Here is a 20,301-nt window from a genome sequence, read left to right as displayed (position 1 = left end):
AATTAATTATTGACATTTTTCCTTCAAGAACTTTCCCTGCAGTTTCAATTACAGGATACTCTAAGAACCTTTCCCTTTAAGAGTGTATAGGCCTGAATATGGTTTGCTTGAGACCACCCTAAATTACTGGTACTGTAAAGGCACACTTGATATCAAGTCTGCCCAGCAGAGAGACATTGTGGCAATGGTTCACACATTGACATGTATAGCCTAATACATAGCCGTGGGAAGTAGAGGTGCTGCTCGGGGTGCTTACCACAACCAATCTGAACACATAGTTTGTCTGTCAACAAGATTGCACATGACTACTGCAAATGGCCTCACGTCATTTGTTCGTTCGTCAGTGTGAGACGCATTAGCGGTACTGATGCGCATGCGTTAACTGCCCAATAGATTCTAAGGGACGAGATCTGTTCCATACTTTTGCACCCTCTGATCAAATCAACTCCCTAACCTTAAAAAAGCTTGGCACTTCCCAAATGTTCTCTATATTGAAAATGTTAAATTAACCTTTCACCATTTGCATAAACCAATGCCATAGTTGTAGATATTAGTATAAGCCTACTAATTTTTTCACTTTTTACCTATCAAAAAGAGAAGTATATCCATAACTGCGGGAAATAAGGATCCTGGGAGTGCTAACCAGTCCCTGATGAGATTATGAAAGTGACATTTAGCTGTGCAGCTGGCTCCTCCTTTAGTAGCCTCAGCACACCCTTGGAGTCATGTTGCTGGAACGGATGAATATGACGTGCGTCACCACAACCAATCGGCACACGTACTGTAGCCCATCCGTTTATTCCTAGCACACCCTGATCAAAAGATCTGCCTGTAGCAGTGATCCTTACATTTTTGAAAAATCTGAGAATAAATTCAATACATTTTGAAAAAACGAACCCGTTGCCAAAGATAAGGTGAGGTTTTGTAAGGTTAGGTTGAAAGTCTGATGACTTTCCTAAAAACCATAGATTTTCTAGAAATTAGATGGAAGATCTCTGAAATTTGAAATGAAGCAGAAGGAAATTAAAAATTCTCCATCCAGGATGGAACATAGGATAATGAGCAAATCATATTATTCATAGTTGTAATTTCAGATATTGGTGGACTGTTTTGACAGCAGAAACCAATCTAATGACTTCCAAGTGGACTAGTGAGAAACTCTGCTTTCATTCTACCCATTATGCCATTTACAGCGATGTCAATTGATGGGGCTTATGAAGCAACACAGGTGATTGTTGCCCACCGCTCCCTGGAACACTGACAATATAGAGTGGAGATAGCATGAGAGCTAATGAGAGAGAAAAAAGAGTCATCAGCATCAATACTTAGCTGACAACAGTGTCAACTAATGTGCATGGCATACTGAATAATCGATCTCCCGTTTGGAGATGAATGACAATTACAGGTATAGTGACATGGTTCCACAGCAGTGGAAGGCTAGTTAAAGATGCACACCCATTCTTATGTGATATGTGAAGTAACATCTCCTGGACACAATTTCATAAAAGCTCCACAGTGCAACTTTAATGGAGTTAAACACATGCACGCATACCATGTCTTCACAACTATCTTCAGAACTTGTTAACCTAAATCTAGCCCCATAACCAAACTCTACCCTAACCTAAATCAGGACAGGCAAGTCCTCATTTTTCATAATTGTAATTTCTTTAATGTAATGCCAACTTAATTTTGGTTGTGAATAAGGTAGGGAAACAGACACACACACAAAGTCCAATGTTACTGACTCATCATAATCAAAAGATACCTAGTATTACACCTGTAATTTAGAAGCATGTTAACAGTTGGTAAAAATTCAAGTTTTTGTGTCAGAAGTGTGTGACTCCTAATCAACTAAGTCTGTGTGATGGATGAAGGACAGAAAATTACCCTCTTATCAACACAATCTCCCCCTCTCAATCTCCACCAAACTCTCCCTATGTCTATTTCTTTGAGCTTTTTCTCCATCTCTCCCCTCTTCTTTCTTCCTCCTTTACCTCTCTTTAATGCAGCTCATCCATCCCTTCTCTGTCTTTCTCTCCTCCCCATCTCTCTCTTATTCTCACTACCCTCCCTCTGACGCGGAGTGAGGCTGCGAACCCGTGAGGGTTTTTTTGTGTGTGTGTTTGAATGTTTGGTCCGGAAGGGAAGGCTCTCGGCGAGAGGGTGTCACTCACAGAATGTGACAGGGAGGGGAAAGAGCGAGCGTGAGGCATCTTATAGGGTGGGGGTACAGAACAGGGAAAGGCAATGCACGCGCGCACAGTCGCCTAGGCTACCGTCTGTCCCGTTATCCAGCCAGGAGCCATCTGAATGAATGATTGACGCAGAAAATTGCCAACGGTCTTCACCCGAAGAACAAACGTTCCCCAAGGAAGACTGACAGCAACAAGAAACAGTATGTTTGTTTTCCTTCAGTTTTTGAGTTTTCGAGGCTTTGCTGAGAAGAAGCCATAATTATGAAAATGAACGGCGTTTCTGTCAGAAGTGGACAAGACATGAGCATTCGCAGGCAGACGACACACGGGCATTGAATTACATTACAGGCTAAGCTAAAGAATGTCTGCGTAAAGATAAGGATTAACGTTGCCACAGAGAGGTAGTCGCCGAATGTAACCTTCATTTAGACACGGAGCGGTTCATATTCTATTGGTGTGGTAAGCTATAACAGAGACCGGAATCCTCACTGCCACGAGACCTGCGGTGACCAGCGGATCGCTGGTGCCACACGCACAAGAGACACCCCTGTCAGACGGAGGGATCAACTCTCCTCTACGCTCTTTTGTTGGCTACACCTGTGGTTATCTCCCGGGCAACCCGCTACCGAATTCCATCACCGGAACAGTGGTAACCAAGACTCCCCGGCTGCGAGGGTAACTGGACGGCGTGGGAGCAATCAGCGGTTTCAAGTGAGTCACTGGCTATAAGCCCCTATAACCCCGCCAGTAGTTTATGGTTATTGTTCGTTTATTAGCCCAATGCCTGTACGGTAGACTCAGGAGGTGATTAGGGTCAGGCAAAGCGAGCTGATGAACACGGTACTTACTAACCGCCTAGGTGCTCATGCAGCGGTGCAAGGGGCAGTGGTTAACCGAGAGGTCTGCGTAATACTGGTTGTGAAACACTATTCGGTTCGTTAATTGATGAATGAATTGCTAATTATTTTGAAAGGACAAGATATGTTGCTATAACGGTGAATGGTGATAACGTGCACACACGCACGTACATACACGTGACACAATACATGTAATTAACATAAAGATATGACGACTTAGTCTATAAGTTATTCACAAATCAAGCAGTCAGCATCTAGGCTATCTTATTCATTTATTTGCCAAATCGGCTACGAAACAAAAACAAACATTAAAAGTTACACAACAGCACACATACTGAATGGACTAGCCAATTTCTTGGTACTTAGCCTATTGGCTAATTAAAAATAGGCCTACATGACACTGGTAGTTTCCCTACCGCTGGATTATTAGATTTGGAAAATACATAGGCTATCCAATCCAAATGATGGGTTGTTGGCGAATTTTTTTTAAAGCAGGTGGATGAAAAAATCATAAATAGCCTAAAGGATTTGGGAATACAGTAATACATCATTACATGTATTTTTTTAAATCGTTTTTTCCAAATACTCCAAGCTCGAGCAGGGTTTCATTGTAAATGTAGTTACTTAGTATGTCAACAACTGCAGCACACCGTTCCCTAGAGACGAATTAGCAGCCTCCGTCTATATTTGGCTCTAATCTGGTTAATTCTGTTACGTGGGGTAAAAACATCGTCGGAACCCACAGCCCTTAATGACACATGGGCTTTCCCCTTTTTATTATAGGCTGAATTGCCCAACGTGTTTAGGGGAGGTGACTGACCTTTTTGCCTCCACCACCTCTGTACTGTTGGTTAGTAGTCCCCCTTGCAGATCAGGGAATTACCAGGGATAAAGGTGGACCGTGGTGACGATCGGGTAAAGGCATCAGGAATGGGAAGAACAAGGCTGTAAACCTTGGTCAACACAGCATAGGTGTGAAGGGTGGGTGAGGCTTGAGAATTAATAACATTCGATAACCGTTTTGTTATATGAATCAAGTGAGTAAGCGGTTTAGAAAGTGAAAGTAAAATGTTTTAACCTAACACAATGCAACAGTAATATGCAAGGCACTATGATAGTTACAGCATTGCAAATTCAGATTTTGAAAATATCTACTAATTTCCCTGGTGTTCCCATAGAATAGCCTTATCAAGTTTGTGTGTGTGCGGCAGTGTAAGGGGGTGATTACTTCTGGGGGAATGTGTGTCTGGAGAGGTACTGAGGAGGGGGCAGGCTGAGTATGGGGGAAGGGCTGGTAGAAACATTGTTTCTGTTCTCATTTATGTTTTATGTTCCTTTTATCTTTTATTATTATTTTTTCAATATATTTTTTTGTACAGAAGTGAGCAGTGCATCCCCATTCCTATATGACCTGCTGCCCACTTAATCTAATTTTGATTGTGATTGGTTGTATGTGAGACAGCTTGAGATTTAAAATCAGTGGTTTTTGGAGGAGCTTGGCCAATTAGATGGTGTGATCATGAGTCTATTATTCAGTTCCTTTTTACTTAACCACTTAGTCCTAAACTTAACCATGTGGTTTCAGCTTCCATCCTATTTCAAAACTTAAACAGCAACTGAACAGTGTGTTTTGCATCAGTATAAGTCAGAGACATTTGTTCCAGTGTCACAATGGACAATAGACAGGCACTCATTTCCCCCATAGACAACATTGCTGGTTATCGTTCTTCCAAAACGTCTCACTGTTTATTTCTAGCAGGGTTGACTACTGCAATATGTCACTTGACAGGGCTCCCTAAAAAGTTTCGGCTTATTCAAAATGCAGCTGCTAGAGTTCTTACAGGGACCAAAAGGTCAGACCACATCAACCCGATTCTTAAGCCAATACACTGGTTTCCTGTCAGAAATAACTACAAGGCAGTGCTGCTTGGGGCTAAACTTGGTGAGTGCCATGGCTAAACTGGGTTTAGCAACCCATGCTGCGCATCTCTAGACTAGAATTACAAGTAGCCTAACCCTCAAAAATATTTGAATCCTGACTCAAAACCACACTGTTCATGGATGCTTTTAGTTAAGTTATTTGAGTCCTTTCAACAATTTTAAACGTATTTTAAATCTTGTTTTGAACTTCACCACTATTTATTTATTAATTGTTCTCATAAATCAATTGCCTTTTCTTACAAATATTCTATTAATGTATAAATTGCCTCTCTTTCATAAACCGTCTTTTAATCTGAAGTTGTAAAGCATCTTGGATTGCCACTGTGTATGAAAAATTTGCTATAAATACACTGAACAAAATTATAACACCTTTTTGCCCCCATTTATCATGAGCTGAACTCAAAGATCTAAGACTTTCTCTATGTACACAAAAGGCCTGTTTCTCTCAACAATTGTTCACAAATCTGTCTAAATCTGTGTTAGTGAGCACTTCTACTGCCGAGATAATCCATCCACCTCACAGGTGTGGCATATCAAGATGCTGATTAGACACCATGATTATTGCACAGGTGTGACTTAGGCTGGCCACAATAAAAGGCCACTCTAAAATGTGCAGTTCCATCACACAGCACATTGCCACAGATGTCGCAAGTTTTGAGGGAGCATGCAATTGGTATGCTGACTGCAGGAATGTCCACCAGAGCTGTTGCCCATGAACTGAATGTTAATTTCTCTACCAAAGGCGTTTCAGAGAATTTGGCAGTACATTTAACCGGCCTCACAGCCGCAGACCACGTGTAACCACACCAGCCCAGGAACTCCACATCCAGCATCTTCACCTCCAAGATCGTCTGAGCCCAGCCACCTGGACAGCTGCTGCAACAATCGGTTTGCATAACCAAAGAATTTCTGCACAAACTGTCAGAAACCTTCTCAGGGAAGCTCATCTGCATGCTTGTCATCCTCATCTGGGTCTCGACCTGATTGCAGGTCGTCATCGTAACCGACTTGAGTGGGCAAATGTTCACATTCTATGGCATCTGACACTTTGGAGGGGTGTTCTCTTTACGGATGAATCCCGGTTTTCCCGGTATGGCGTGGTGTGGGTGAGCGGTTTGCTAATGTCAATGTTTTGGATCGAGTGGCCCATGGTGGCGGTGGGGTTATGGTATGGGCAGGCGTGTGTTATGGACAACGAACACAGGTGCATTTTATTGATTGCATTTTGAATGCACAGAGATACCGTGACAAGATCCTGAGGCCCATTGTTGTGCCATTCATCCACAACCATCACCTCATGTTGCAGCATGATAATGCACAACCCCATGTTGCAAGGATCTGTACACAATTCCTGGAAGCTGAAAACATCCCAGTTCTTGCATGGCCAGCATACCCCCCTGGACATATCACCCATTGAGCATGTTTGGGATGCTCTGGATCGGCGTATATGACAGCGTGTTCCAGGTCCTGCCAATATCCAGCAACTTTGCACAGCTATTGAAGAGGAGTGGACCAACATTCCACAGGCCACAATCAACAACCTGATCAACTCTATGCGAAGGAGATGTGTTGCATTGCGTGAGGCAAATGGTGGTCACACCAGATACTGACTGGTTTTTGGACCCCCCCGGACCCTCCCAATACAGTGAAACTGCACATTTTAGAGTAGCCTTTTATTGTGGCCAGCCTAAGGCACACCTGTGCAAGAATCAGGCTGTCTAATCAGCATCTTGATATGCCACACCTGTGAGGTGGATGGATTATCTCGGCAATGATGAAGTGCTCACTAACACAGATTTAGACAGATTTGTGATATTCTCATCTGCCGGGCAACTACACCTGATACCGGCGAAAAGCCAGCATTTACCAACTAACGTAAACCCTGCAGTGAACAGAAAAATCTATTGAATGAACTTAATTTTCTTTTAAATGGACAAGCTTTGAATGTAAAATGGCAGATCAAAAGTAAATTAAATCTGGATAACATGGTCACAGACCCTGTTTGAAAACCAGTGAAATGGTATAATAATAGAATTATTGCCCTGCATTATAAAAGATGACATAACTGTGCAATGTTCTGTTGGATGTAAGTGTATACACTTAACAACTCAACACCAGCACATTTAAAACAACCTACATAACCCCTCCATCCCGATTAAAAGGTATAAAAAATTGGATTATTAACTTGCTGGCTATAAAACAACGCAGACTGACTCAAGAGTAACCTACTGTACACAAGGCAGTGTACACAAGGCAGCAAAAATACGATTGCTTAAATTATGAGTCTGGTCCTATGCACTGGCACTAAAATGAACCAGTTTCAGTGCAAGGACTCCTAGGACAGACCCGCAATGACACGCCATTCTCGTAGCCAATTCACTTTGCGTAAATTATGTTGTGTTTTTCTCCTCTCTTTCGATACCATGTTCGTGTCACTTATACTCAAACAATGCTTGTGCTTAAACGAGGAATAGTGGCATGGAAATGCACCAAGGATAAAAAACAGCACTCACCCTCTTCACAGTCTGATTCTATCTGCTGGTCTGGGCTTGATTGCTATGTCTGACTGTTAGTCCTGCCCCTCATTAGCTTAAGAACAAGGAAATACATAAGTAAATACATAAATGTAACAGTGTGAACAGACCATAGTCTGTGTGGCTGTGGTCTTTGATGATGTTCCATGCTTTCCTAAACATTGTGTATGGTAGATGCCTTGCACAGAGGGAGGATGGCAGCCACTGACGCGCTCTCCAGACCACCCTCTGGAGGGACTTGTGATCAGCAGCGGAGCAACTGCTGTACCAGGCAGTAATGAAGCCTGAGAGGATGTTCTCAATAGTGGACCTGTAGAAGTTTTATAGACTTGTTTCTCCTCAGGAAGTATAGTCATTTTTGGGCAGTTTTCACAGCTGAGTTTGCTTGCCTGGACCAAGTGAGGTCATCTTTGATGAAAACACCAAGAGACTTGCAGTTGGAGACTCTCCACTTCAGCCCCTTCGATGTGTATGGGGACGTGAACCCCCCCTCCATAATCATCTCCACAATCATATCCTTAGTCTTGCAGATGTTTAGAGAGAGGTTGTTGTCCTGGCACCATGTAGCCAGGTTTTTTACCTCCTCTCTATTGCTGGTGATGAGACCCAGGATGGTTGTGTTGTACGCAAATTTAAGTAATGCGTAAACAAGGAGTACAGGAGGGGACTGAGTAAGCAGCCCTGGGGGGCTCCGGTGCCAACGGTCAGTGCAGAGGAGATGAGGTTGCCCATTTGCCCCACCTGGGGTCTGCTGGTAAGAAAGTCCAGGATCCAATTGCAAAGGGAGGTGTTAAGTCCCAGGTACCTGAGCTTAGGAACAAACTTAGCGGGCACAACAGTGTTGAATGCTGAGCTGTAGTCTACGAACAGCATCCTCACGTATGTGTTGCCTTTTTCCAGGTGGGAGAGGGTGGTGTGTGTCGTCAGGGCGATGGCATCGTCCGTAGATCTATTGGGGTGGTATGCAAATTGAAACAGGTCCAAGGTGTCAGGAAGGGTGAAGCAGATGTGAGTTCTGACCAGCCACTCGAAGTACTTCATGATGTCAGTGCTACAGGGCAGTAGTCATTCAGGTGATGGAAGGTTTCTACGGTACAGGGACGGTCAGGGAGAGCTTGAATATGGAGGTGAAAACCTTGAACCTTTAAATTCAAAACAATTAACGTTAAGGGTTCGGTAATGTAGGTTAAGGACATGCACAAACCCTGACCAAATGTATTCTCATAGCAGAGATTTTTGTCCCCCAGAGCTCTCTATCTTTCTCTGTGTGATCAAAGTATTTGTTGTTAATTTGTTTTTCACAATCGCTAACGGACTGAAACTTGTAATATAAACAATGTACACTAAACCATTTTACAAACTTCCACAAGGAAGACCATTTTCCTGAATCCATATGATCTATTCACCTGTTTTCACACACTTTTCTATTTCATTTAATTTTTTTTTATATACACATAACTCTCTTTGTAAAGAACAATTGTGTGCCATTAGGTTGTCATGTACTGTAGTTCATGCCATTCAGTGTTCCAAACACGAATCATCGCAATTCTTACGCTCTCAACACACAGTTGTCAAGGTTAAAATACTAACAAGAAATATTTTAATAAGTCACAAATGAAGCAGGTCATTGGCATAAATAAAAAAGGCCACAGGTAAGCTCATTTGTGTTTTGAAAAGTGGATGACAATCTGAAAGAGGTTGAGGTAGAGGAAGAGTAAACATGGCAGGAGATGGATGAGAAACAAGAACAAGAATCTTCTTGCCTACATGGTATGACAATGAGGGAAGCTGGGCTGAGTACTGCCAAACCTGAGCCACTTCATTGTTGCATCAATTGTCAGCACTTTCAGAAATTAAAATGTGTATCTTACTGTAAACATCTTTGACTACTCTGCTGACCACCTTGTTTTCTGTACTCTGAATCTGTTTGTATTAGCACAAGCAGGACATTAAAAGAAAATTGCATGAACTTTAGACTTGTATTCAAATTCTATTGAATGTAGCCATACACTTTCTCTTTTTAAAGTTTCAATGATGATGGCATTTTTCAATGTATAGATGCTTTTAACAGTCAAACCAATAACACAAGTCATTTTGAACTTTTTAAAAACAGGAATTCAGGTGCCTAGGATTTTGCAAAGTACTGTAGGTGAAAATCTCTGGCCCAGATCAGAGATAAGATGCTCATGCAATTATTTTTATTATTTATTATTTACTGAATAAATACATTTATTATTTATTTACTGAATACCTGTGTAAAATGTTTTCTCTGAGAAACTCCTTTCTGATATTGCTCCACTTTTTTCGCCGCAGCATTGGGGGAATTGGTGATCCTCTGCCCATCTTGACTTCTGAGAGACACTGCCACTCTGAGAGGCTCTTTTGTTGCCAATTGGCATAATAAGTTGCAAATTGGTCCTCCAGCTGTTCCTTATCTGTACATTTAACTTTTCCGGCCTCTTATTACTACCTGTCCCAACTTTTTTGGAATGTGTAGCTCTCATGAAATCCAAAATGAGCCAATATTTGGCATGACATTACAAAATGTCTCACTTTCAACATTCGATATGTTATCTATATTCTATTGTGAATTAAATATAAGTTTATGAGATTTGTAAATTATTCCATTCCTTTTTTACTCAATTTGTACAGTGTCCCAACTTTTTTGGAATCGGGTTTGTAGTTTTCAATTATCCAAATAGCACTTAACATTAAATATCTCAACAAAATAGCTGAGATTATGCCTACCAAAAGATGTGTGATTAAGAAAACAAAAAATGCTGGGCCGAGCATGGCCAGAACTCTTTGGTGAGTGGAACCAAATCGAAATTGTAGCCAGTCACCAGTCCTGAATATTGGAAACCCAAATTACACATACTCCGTTCCTTACTCCATTCCATCTGTACTCCGCACACATATATTCATGTAGTTATTGTTCTGCTTGTAGTTTTTGTGTCAGCATTTCACATAATGTACTTTTCTCCTATTCATAAAAGGTGTGCGTTCTGTTTTATATGTAATCATTTCAAACCACCAATCAGACTGGGTGGGCCAGTGCTTCCAGTTGGTGGGTAGGTGGCCACCCCACCCATGCCGATGCGCCTGATTAGAACATTACCAGTAATTAGGGAGGCACTGTTCTGATTGTGAGCATCTGTATTTGGCTGGGAGTCTATGTAACAAGCCGATGCCATGACGCATATAATAACAATGTGCTGTAAACACGTGAGCTGTTATTGGCTGGCAGACCAGAAACATGTGAAACGGGTGATTACTTGTGAGCTCAATACCTACAACAATAATGTCTGCTTTCTGGGAATGCTTTTCAACTGAAACAGATTTTGCAACTGCTTTCTGCAAATTTCACAAAGCAAGAGTTTTGAAGGGTAGTAGCAGCAAAGCTTAAACTGACGTTCAATTCACATTGAAGATTTTAACATGAAATTGACATGACAATGCCTTTTTCAAATGAAAATTGTAACTTTGTCACATCTTTGGTGTTCACAATTTGTGAAAAATGCATCCAGTTTCCCATTATGCATTGCATATTGTTTTCACATATGCCTTACTCCACTCCACACTGGAGTGTCCATTGAGTATATTTGATCATTCTTTAATAAGACTCGATGTTAAAATTATGTAAGTCCCACTTTAAATCTTGAATATTTATGTTGAGACATTTGTTAATAAAATATTGTATGCCATACATTTCAGTCAAGTTGTTTATGTGTTAAGCTTTTCAAAATGTATGGATTAGGGGTCTTTCATCTGTTTACTATTTGTAGTTTCAAGAATGATGGCACATGTCAACAAAAGGACCTCAGCAGTATTGGTACCATGCAGTAGCTGTACCCTGCAATTGCCAGATACTCAAAGTTCAGTTCAGAATCGGTATTAGCAATGAAAAAGTGGTATTGGTGCATCCCTAACCGTCATGGTGCTTGCATTTGAGTGACAACCACGTCTTGAGGCATCATGAGCTAGGCTATCATTGGGCCACCAACACATATAGCCTTGTTGTGTACGCAATGTCATTATCTCTGGTCGCCTTCCCAATCTGGTTGAATTTGTGAGAAATTCACATCATGATAGTCATCTTGTCAATTTGTAGAAACATCCTACTTCCCGTTCCAAGTAAAGTCACTCACGTTCTTGCAATAACGTTAAACACTGATGTAGTTTCCTGTAGTTTTTCTGCCTTTCGTTATCATGCAGTTGTATTTCTGTATATAGTCGTCTTTTCCAGCACCCATTCATGACGATTTTCAGTAATGCTGCATAATATGTGTTGATTAGATGATTACATTTTCAAGAGGTATTGTTGTACGCAGGTGCTGGGGCTCAGCCCCTCCTGGTTCTTGTTTGGCTCACAGGGGCCTGGCCCTATTTAACACCTGGTATAGGAGTGTCATTGTATTTCATTCTTTTGTGGGGCATCTTAGAACAACGTTTTATTAATATGACAGATAATATTGGTTTGTAATGTTTCATCAGAGTATACTGTTATTTTGGGTGAGCTGAGTTTTGGGTGAGTTTAAATCCAGTTGTTTTTTGGTCTAAGAAGTGTGTTCATAGTTTTAAGAAAATGTAATATACATTTAGGAAATGTGTATGTAATCGGTCAACCTTCCTCTCTTCCTGTACCTTCATTCATTTAATCTTTTCATCTTTCCTTGCCTATTCATCCTGTCATATTTATCCCTCCTTTAATGCAATCGGAGATCTGCTCTCCAAAACATGCACTCTGGAAGCACACATACAGACCACAGACATTATGGACACGCACACACACTTACACATGTACACAAACAGTGATGCAGATATACACACAAAAATGCAGGAACACACACGTTCATACACATAGACACACAAATCCCTGATGCAGCTAACAGATATATATTTCAAACACAATCCCACACACATGCACACACATACTGCAAGACCCAGATTTTTCAAAAAGATTACACAACATAAGTTAGAGTGTGTTTATTTCTATATTGGGGTGGAATTCGGAGAGGGCTGTCTTGTCTCGTAGCACTCTAGCAACTCCTAGTGGTAGGTCAGGCACCTACAAGCTAAAAAACATGGTAGTTTGCCACAACCCATCTTCAATGCTCTTACTGAGGGAAGGAGGTTGATGGCCAAGATCTTGCAATACATGGCACCATCCATCCTCCCCTCAATACGGTGCAGTTGTCCTGTCCCCTTTGCAGAAAAGCATCCCCAAAGAATGATGTTTCCACCTCCATGTTTCACGGTTGGGATGGTGTTCTTGGAGTTGTACTCATCCTTCTTCTTCCTCCAAACACGGCGAATGGAGTTTAGACCAAAAAGCTCTATTTTTGTCTCATCAGACCACATGACCTTCTCCCATTCCTCCTCTGGTCATTAGCAAACTTCAGAAATGCCTGGACATGCGCTGACTTGAACAGGGGGACCTTGGGTGCGCTGCAGGATTTTAATCCTGGTTTTCTAATGGTTTTCTTTAAGACTGTGGTCCCAGCTATCTTCAGGTCATTGACCAGGTTCTGCCGTGTAGTTCTGGGCTGATCCCTCACCTTCCTCATGATCATTGATGCCCCATGAGGTGAGATCTTGCATGGAGCCCCAGAACGAGGGAGATTGACCGTCATCTTGAACCTTTTTTCTAATAATTGCGCCAACAGCTGTTGCTTTCTCACCAAGCTGCTTGCCTACTGTAGCCCATCCCATCCTTGTGCAGGTCTACAATTTTATCCCTGATTTCCTTACATAGCTCTCTGGTCTTGACCATTGTGGAGAGTTTGGAGTCTGTTTGATTAAATGTGTGTGGACAGGTGTCTTTTATACAGGTAACAAGTTCAAACAGGTGCAGTTAATACAGGTAATGAGTGGAGAACAGGAAGGCTTCTTAAAGAAAAACTAACAGGTCTGTGAGAGCCTACTGGTTGGTAGGTGATCAAATACTTATGTCATGCATTCCATCCATCCATCCATCAACTTCCACTCGCGGGGGCAGCAGTCTAAGCAGGGATGCCCAGACTTCCCTCTCCCCAGACACTTCCTCCAGCTCTTCCGGGGGGACACCGAGGCGTTCCCAGACCAGCCGGGAGACATAGTCCCTCCAGCGTGTCCTAGGTCTTCCCCGGGGTCTCCTCCCGGTGGGACGGGACCGGAACACCTTCCCAGGAAGGCGTTCCGGAGGCATCTGAAACAGATGCCCAAGCCACCTCAGCTGACCCCTCTCGATGTGGAGGAGCAGTGGCTCTACTCTGAGCTCCTCCCGGGTGACCGAGCTTCTCACCCTATCTCTAAGGGATCGCCCAACCACCCTGCGGAGAAAGCCCAATTCGGCCGCCTGTATCCGGGATCTTGTCCTTTCGGTCATGACCCAAAGCTCATGACCATAGGTGAGAGTAAGAACGTAGATTGACCGGTAAATCGAGATCTTCGCCTTGCGGCTCAGCTCTTTCTTCACCACCATGACATTACTGCAGAAGCTGCACCGATCCGTCTGTCAATAATACAAATTCATTTAAAAAAAATCATACAATGTGATTTTCTGGATTTATGTTTTAGATTCTGTCTCTCACAGTTGAAGTGTACCTATGATATAAATGACAGACCTCTATATGCTTTGTAAGTAGGAAAACCTGCAAAATCGGCAGTGTATCAAATACTTGTTCTCCCCACTGTATCTCCTACAAAAACTTCCTGGTTGAGCAACCAATGTGATTGGAAGAAGAGAAGTTTTCTTTTCTCAAGAGAACGTTTAAAAAAAGTAAGATGTCATTTAAACCACCTTCCCCAACATTAAAAATATTTTCACCATGACTTTAATCACCAATAATGAATACATCCTACAAATAACAAAAACTGTCTCAACACTGCTTATAAATGTGGATTTAACTTTTCCATTTCAGCATGATTTTGTAACAGTCAATGCAAAGAAAGCGAAGGAAAAAAGTGAGGGAGAGGAACAGTTGACAGGAAGGTCATATTGAGGAGAGTTAGTAGTGAAGTAGTGAAGCAGGAGGAAAGAAAACACACAAAACAAAGATGAAGGGATGGTGAGATATACTGCTTTAGGGAGAGCTAGGATTGGCGAGATACTGCAAATGACCTTGTGGAAAGAGAGAGAGAGAGGTTGTTTGTGCTGGTCTCTTCAATGCTGTAAATGTGGCTACTGGATTTTCACAATCTGACTTTAAACAGCTCTGATGTAATTTTGCAAACAAAAACGACAACAAAATCCCCAAGAAAAATAATCTCACTGTGAATCATATCAACACAAATCAATCAACATAAATCCTATTGTTAGGATTTGGTCCCAAATGGCATATTTTTTACTGTGTTGTGCACTACTTAAAAATCCCATGGGCCTTGGTCAAAAATAGTGCAGCAAAGGGGAATTGAGTGTAATTTTGGACACAATCTCATTAAGGTAGTGACTCTTTCTGAATGTAATGACGTCACATTTCCTCTGATTAATAACTCGTTCTCTGCTAAATGCTCTCTCTCTTGCTGTCTTTCTATAGTATGTCTTCCATTGAGGGAATGTAAGGCTCAAAGGTAAAAGATAGATTTATATTCTAATCAAAATCAAAATAATCTCTAGCTGGCTTTGTTTGTGTGAAGCCTTTGACAGTTCTCGGTTATATATTTGAAATATTGTAATCACTGACCAAAGTAGTACATTACATCAAAGTAACAGTACACTCAGAGCCCTTGACCACCCTCCCACCCAAAATAAAAAAGGAGAACAATTTATCTTAAAGATATAATCTTTTTATCTCACTTTATGTCTAACTTTTTACATTGACCAACGAATGTAGGAGGATAACTGACACTAATATAGCTGAAAACCGATGGTCAAATGAAAAATATGGGTGCAGAACTGCAGTGCAACACAGATGGGAGAAATCCAGAATATTTTTTTTCTAAAAGTTAACTTGTTTAAAACTCCCTGAATGTAAGTACCCCATATTTGGGGTACCTCTGTTACTTAATTAAATGCAGTCTTATATGAGAACGGTAGGCCCTATCTGGGTATCCAGGGTGTCTGCTGAAAGCTGAGTCTTGTCTTTCCAGCAGTGCCTTCCAATCTTTGGTGTGACTCACTAGCATTCAAATCTACCATGTAGTTATTACACAACCTATTACAGGATTAATTGGGATCATTTTGTGTACAGTATTATACCTCTGAATCAATAAATAATGGATCAGGATTTTGTTTCAACAGGGCCAACTCCTCAACCACAGTTATTACCATTCTCTTTCAATGTGCTGTAGTTTCTGTATTACTATTATTTTATTTTTTTGAGGGATAAGGGAAACTTGACTGGATTTTGCATGCAACAGTTTAACTGACAAGTGAGTAGAGTTCAGTTGTGTTGGGAGGACAGTTATGGCTGAAATCGTATTAGTCCATTTACATTGAAGGGGTTTTAATGTCCCATCTGAAAGACTGCACCCAATACAATGCTATGTCCATTTCAGTGCCCTGGGGAATTGGGATTAGATCTCAAAACCAAAGAGTAGTATGCACCTTGTTGGCCCTCCAACACCAATTCCAGCCGCATCTGGAACCAAATTGCTTAGCTTCAAAGAAAAGTCAACAGTGGGATGCAGGGTGCTGATTTCAGAAAACGAGACCTCACCAGCTGACAATAGAGCTATTGCGTAAGGGAAACTGAGATTTTGATAAAGCACCTTAATTGGTAAACAACACATTAGTTATCATTTCCAGGTGACATTGTTCTCAGAATCGTGACGACTTCCAACATCACATAAAGCCCACATCCAACAGACTAATTTGCAATGACATTACAGTGCTGACAAGCAATCTGGGCAGCGTGAATCTTAGCTGAGTGGTTCTTACGTAAGAAGCAGTGAACTTTTTTGAGATACGTCATGATTATGCAAACACCCAGGTGTGAACCGTCTCAGTTCCAAGGTCTTACGCTGCTATACTATTGTGCTGGGGGATTGGGTCAGTTCTCCTTCCCCACTAAGTTCTCCTTCTCCACTATAAATCGTTGTTGAAATGATGAATGCATTTTCTGAATTTTCCTAGTCTCCTCCCGTTTTAAACTTTAGGAGGACATGAGGTCCTGGTTCCACACCTGTGGAGTACCTGGTTTGGGGGGCCCATTGCTGTCCCTGTCCTTGTCCATCTGGTCATACTTCTGACCTAGTCTAATTTTAAATAGACTCTGGATTTAGTCCAGATAAATGTATTCATTATTCCAATTGGACTCTTAATATTTCACCCGTCACAGCCAGAAGAGGACTGGTCACCCCTCTGAGCATGGATCCTCACTAGGTTTCTTCCTAATATTCTGCCTTCTTAGGGAGTTTTTCCTAGCCACTGAAATTCAACACTACTGTTGTTTGCTCCTTGGGGTTTAAGGGGTGTCTCTGTAAAATCATTTTATGACAACTGCTGTTGTAAAAAGGGCTTTATAAATAAATTTGATTGATTGATTGATTGAACACTTGGCGATAACCAATCACAGGGATTGCTGTTGTGGTTTTGCTGGTGTAAACACAAAATACTGATCTTAAGTCAGAAGTTCTATTGAGGTCTTTTTGTTTTTACATGCATGGGATTATCATCAAAATAAACCACACACACGCAGTTGTGTACCTAGGTCCTACTAACAGGTTTTATAGTTCCCTCTACTCAAGAACAGAACATACATTCCTCTGTCATTTACTACCCACAACTTATTCCTTCATTTTGATTTGTAAACTTAACACAACGTACTAAAATATACCCCTATAGAAATCAACAATAGATAATAGGAAATAAACACATAACTGCCAACTTAATATGAAGTAATCATAACTTCATAACATTTTGTTTTAAATTCAAATTTCCATCACACTGGAATGTTTTCCTTGTTGTGAAACCCATGGTGGGTTGAACCACACCACACTACAATTGGTCAATAAAGAAATGTGTATTATATACATTTAACTTTCAAACAAAAACTGTTTAAGAACAATCACACAAAAGTGTGAAACATTGTGTCAGTAAACATTGTTTAGCACTTGATCATCGGACACAGACTAGTAAAGAAACATATTTCTAGTAGGGAGCACAATAATAAAGAATAGTATCACAAGTAATTGTTTACAGTTTAGTCTGTTGAATATTAATTATTGGTAAGTATTGATTACTCATAACTACCCCTAAGTAAATCAGTCATATAAACAAGTCATATAAATAATGAGTAAGTATGACAAACAGTACAGTCTTCTTCAATGAGTACTTTGACCAGCTAAAAGAAGAAAAATTAATAACACTTGGATTAGCAAGGCGTTTAAGACCGGTATGGCTATAACATTTTGCTGAAGCGTAGTTCATATAAAATATAAAAATTAATTGTTAGCTCAAATTAATAATTATTCTGTGTTTAGGAATATACAGTTCATATCATATGGTGTGACGAATAGATCATATGAAGTGACAAGCAAAACCTGTCACACAATATGATATAGTGTAACATTATATGAGGTTTTATGCACTTAGCCCAAGTTTGGGCCTTGTGGTTATGTGCTAGCATCCTAGCAGCATACCCACTGCATAATGGTAACATAGATTTAAACGGCTTAGTCTACCCAACCAATCCCCCAACACCCTATAGTAACAAACTAGCTAGCTTACCGAAGGAACATCGCATTTAGTGTTGTAGTCTACTTGCTCGCTATTATTTTAGTAATAATAAGTCGCTGGCTCTGGCTAGATTTCACACACTCCATTAGCTTCCAGTTGAAGATTGCATCCACTACAAGAGCATGGTCCCTTCAGACAATGGCAAAACCACACTTATTTGAGCTTACCATGTAAATGAATGGGAAAACCTACCAATAGAGAATATTTGTGGTGTTTTTTTAAGTATCCCTGTGTAATTATGAGTGACTGGAGGCTTTTAAGACAAAATTCTACACCACTGCAATATTTTTCAACATTTGTCTGGGAGTGTTCAACCATTGATGTCATTTATGAGAACAATGACTGCTTCTTATGATTCCTCATTTCAAAAACAGATGGATATTGCAATGGATTTCTACCAGTGGAATAAAAAAAATATTTGCCTCAAAACCAGGGGCTTGAGCTTTAAACCCAGAATGTATTGCGAGAGTGCATTAAGCCAATGACTATCATAATGGGAATTTCGCACAACTTCTTATTGGCTAATGCGAAAAGCCAAGTTTGATGGATTGTTCCACCAAAACTTTTGGGCGGATGTTTCAGGGAATGAGATTTCCGTTATTGTAAGCAGGCTATCAAGTTTTGTTTGGTTCACATTTGTCCCATAAACAAAATACGTACCTGTAGGGGGTGCAGAAATATTGCGCAGCAGTAGTATGTGTTAATGTTTCTGGGTGTGTTTGGATGTGAGCATGTGTGTGGGAGTCTGACATTTGTCAAATTGTACACATTGCGTTATGGAGAAATTACCATTCATCAGTACAAAAGCCAAGACTATATAGTGGAATGCATTAGATAAATCCCAAATTGCACTGATACCTTACTCAATAAGAGGTGCACTACTTTTTATGGACTCTGGTATAAAGTAATGCTGTACATTTGATAAGCAGACACTGACTAAATGAATGTCTATTTGCACTACATTAAATATCAAGTGTTCCAACTGAAAACAAACAAATCAAATTGCTGCTAGGCAGTTTTATCAGACTGAGCAGCCTGCTGGCATCAAAACCAAATCAATTCATCTTCATTTTCCTTCACCTATTTCTATTGGAGATGGGTGGAGGGTTGGAATAAAGGTTGAAAGCAGGATGCTACATATATGTTGAGAATAGTTGAATAAACAACAAGGAATTAGCTTCCCATGTGATTTGTCCCCTATGTGGAAGATACACTCAAAACACATGAAAAGACATTTGTGCTTCACTCAAAACACATCTCCCACTATTCCGTTCTAGATCATGCATGCTTACATTTTATAGCTGTAAAATCAATAGATTTGTTATGGAAAATAATGGTGGGTTTTGCAGCGATTTAAATGGTAACATGATATTGTACACATTTGAATTAATTTCTTTTACATAAACCCAAATTAATGATTTATACGTTTCTATGTAAATAGCTAATAAAGCCTCAATTTTGTGTTTTTAGCCATACATTAGCCATGTATTATTATAATCCTTGCCTGGTACCATCAAAAGAGGACCGGCCACTTTGCAATAACTGCTGATGTAGAAAAAGGCTTTTTGTTTGAGTATAACATAATAACTATTTTGCAATTGTACATAAATGAACAATTTCACCATTCAGGCATAATTTCTCAAATCTAAAAAAGTGATGGACTGATCAATTCTGTCAAAAGCCATGCAAAGGTGTATAAACAAACTACATAATTAGTGCTTAACTTACTGAACGGCATATTGAACTATTGAAAAAGAAGCACGGCAAGCAAATAATGAGAGTCATGGCAAGAAGGGCTATGTGAATGGTCTTATGACTAAAATTTATTTACTTAACATTGTAAGAAATGGACTCATCTACTACATATATAAATGTCATAAAGCGAACCCATTCAAGGCTGTAATTCAATCCGACAATCCGACAGTGCAATGTCAACAGGGCACCTTTTAAAGACATTTTAATGTATTATTTCGTATTACAATTAATGTAAAAATGGGTAATTTACATATAACGCATTACATTTGTAAGATTGTATTAATTAATCTCCTGTCTATTGCATTGAAAATACTATTTTGGATTGTATTAATTTGAAACTGAGTCATATTGCAGTTGCT

General features: G+C 40.4%; 1 protein-coding gene across 2 annotated transcripts in view; it reads left to right on the top strand.

Moving 5' to 3' along the window:
• Positions 1-2,130: 2,130 nt before the first annotated feature.
• The window catches only part of slc8a4b (solute carrier family 8 member 4b), a 158,092-nt gene continuing 139,921 nt past the window's right edge, over positions 2,131-20,301 (top strand). For both annotated transcript variants that reach the window (XM_013140317.3, XM_013140315.3), the window contains exon 1: positions 2,131-2,906. The gene's annotated coding sequence lies outside the window, so the exon portion shown is untranslated. The remainder of the gene's footprint in view (positions 2,907-20,301) is intronic.

Source organism: Esox lucius, chromosome 24 (genome assembly GCF_011004845.1).
Source record: "Esox lucius isolate fEsoLuc1 chromosome 24, fEsoLuc1.pri, whole genome shotgun sequence".
Classification (NCBI taxonomy): domain Eukaryota; kingdom Metazoa; phylum Chordata; class Actinopteri; order Esociformes; family Esocidae; genus Esox; species Esox lucius.
The sequence above is the reverse complement of the archived record's forward strand: the minus strand, read 5'-3'. Positions and strand labels throughout refer to the sequence as shown.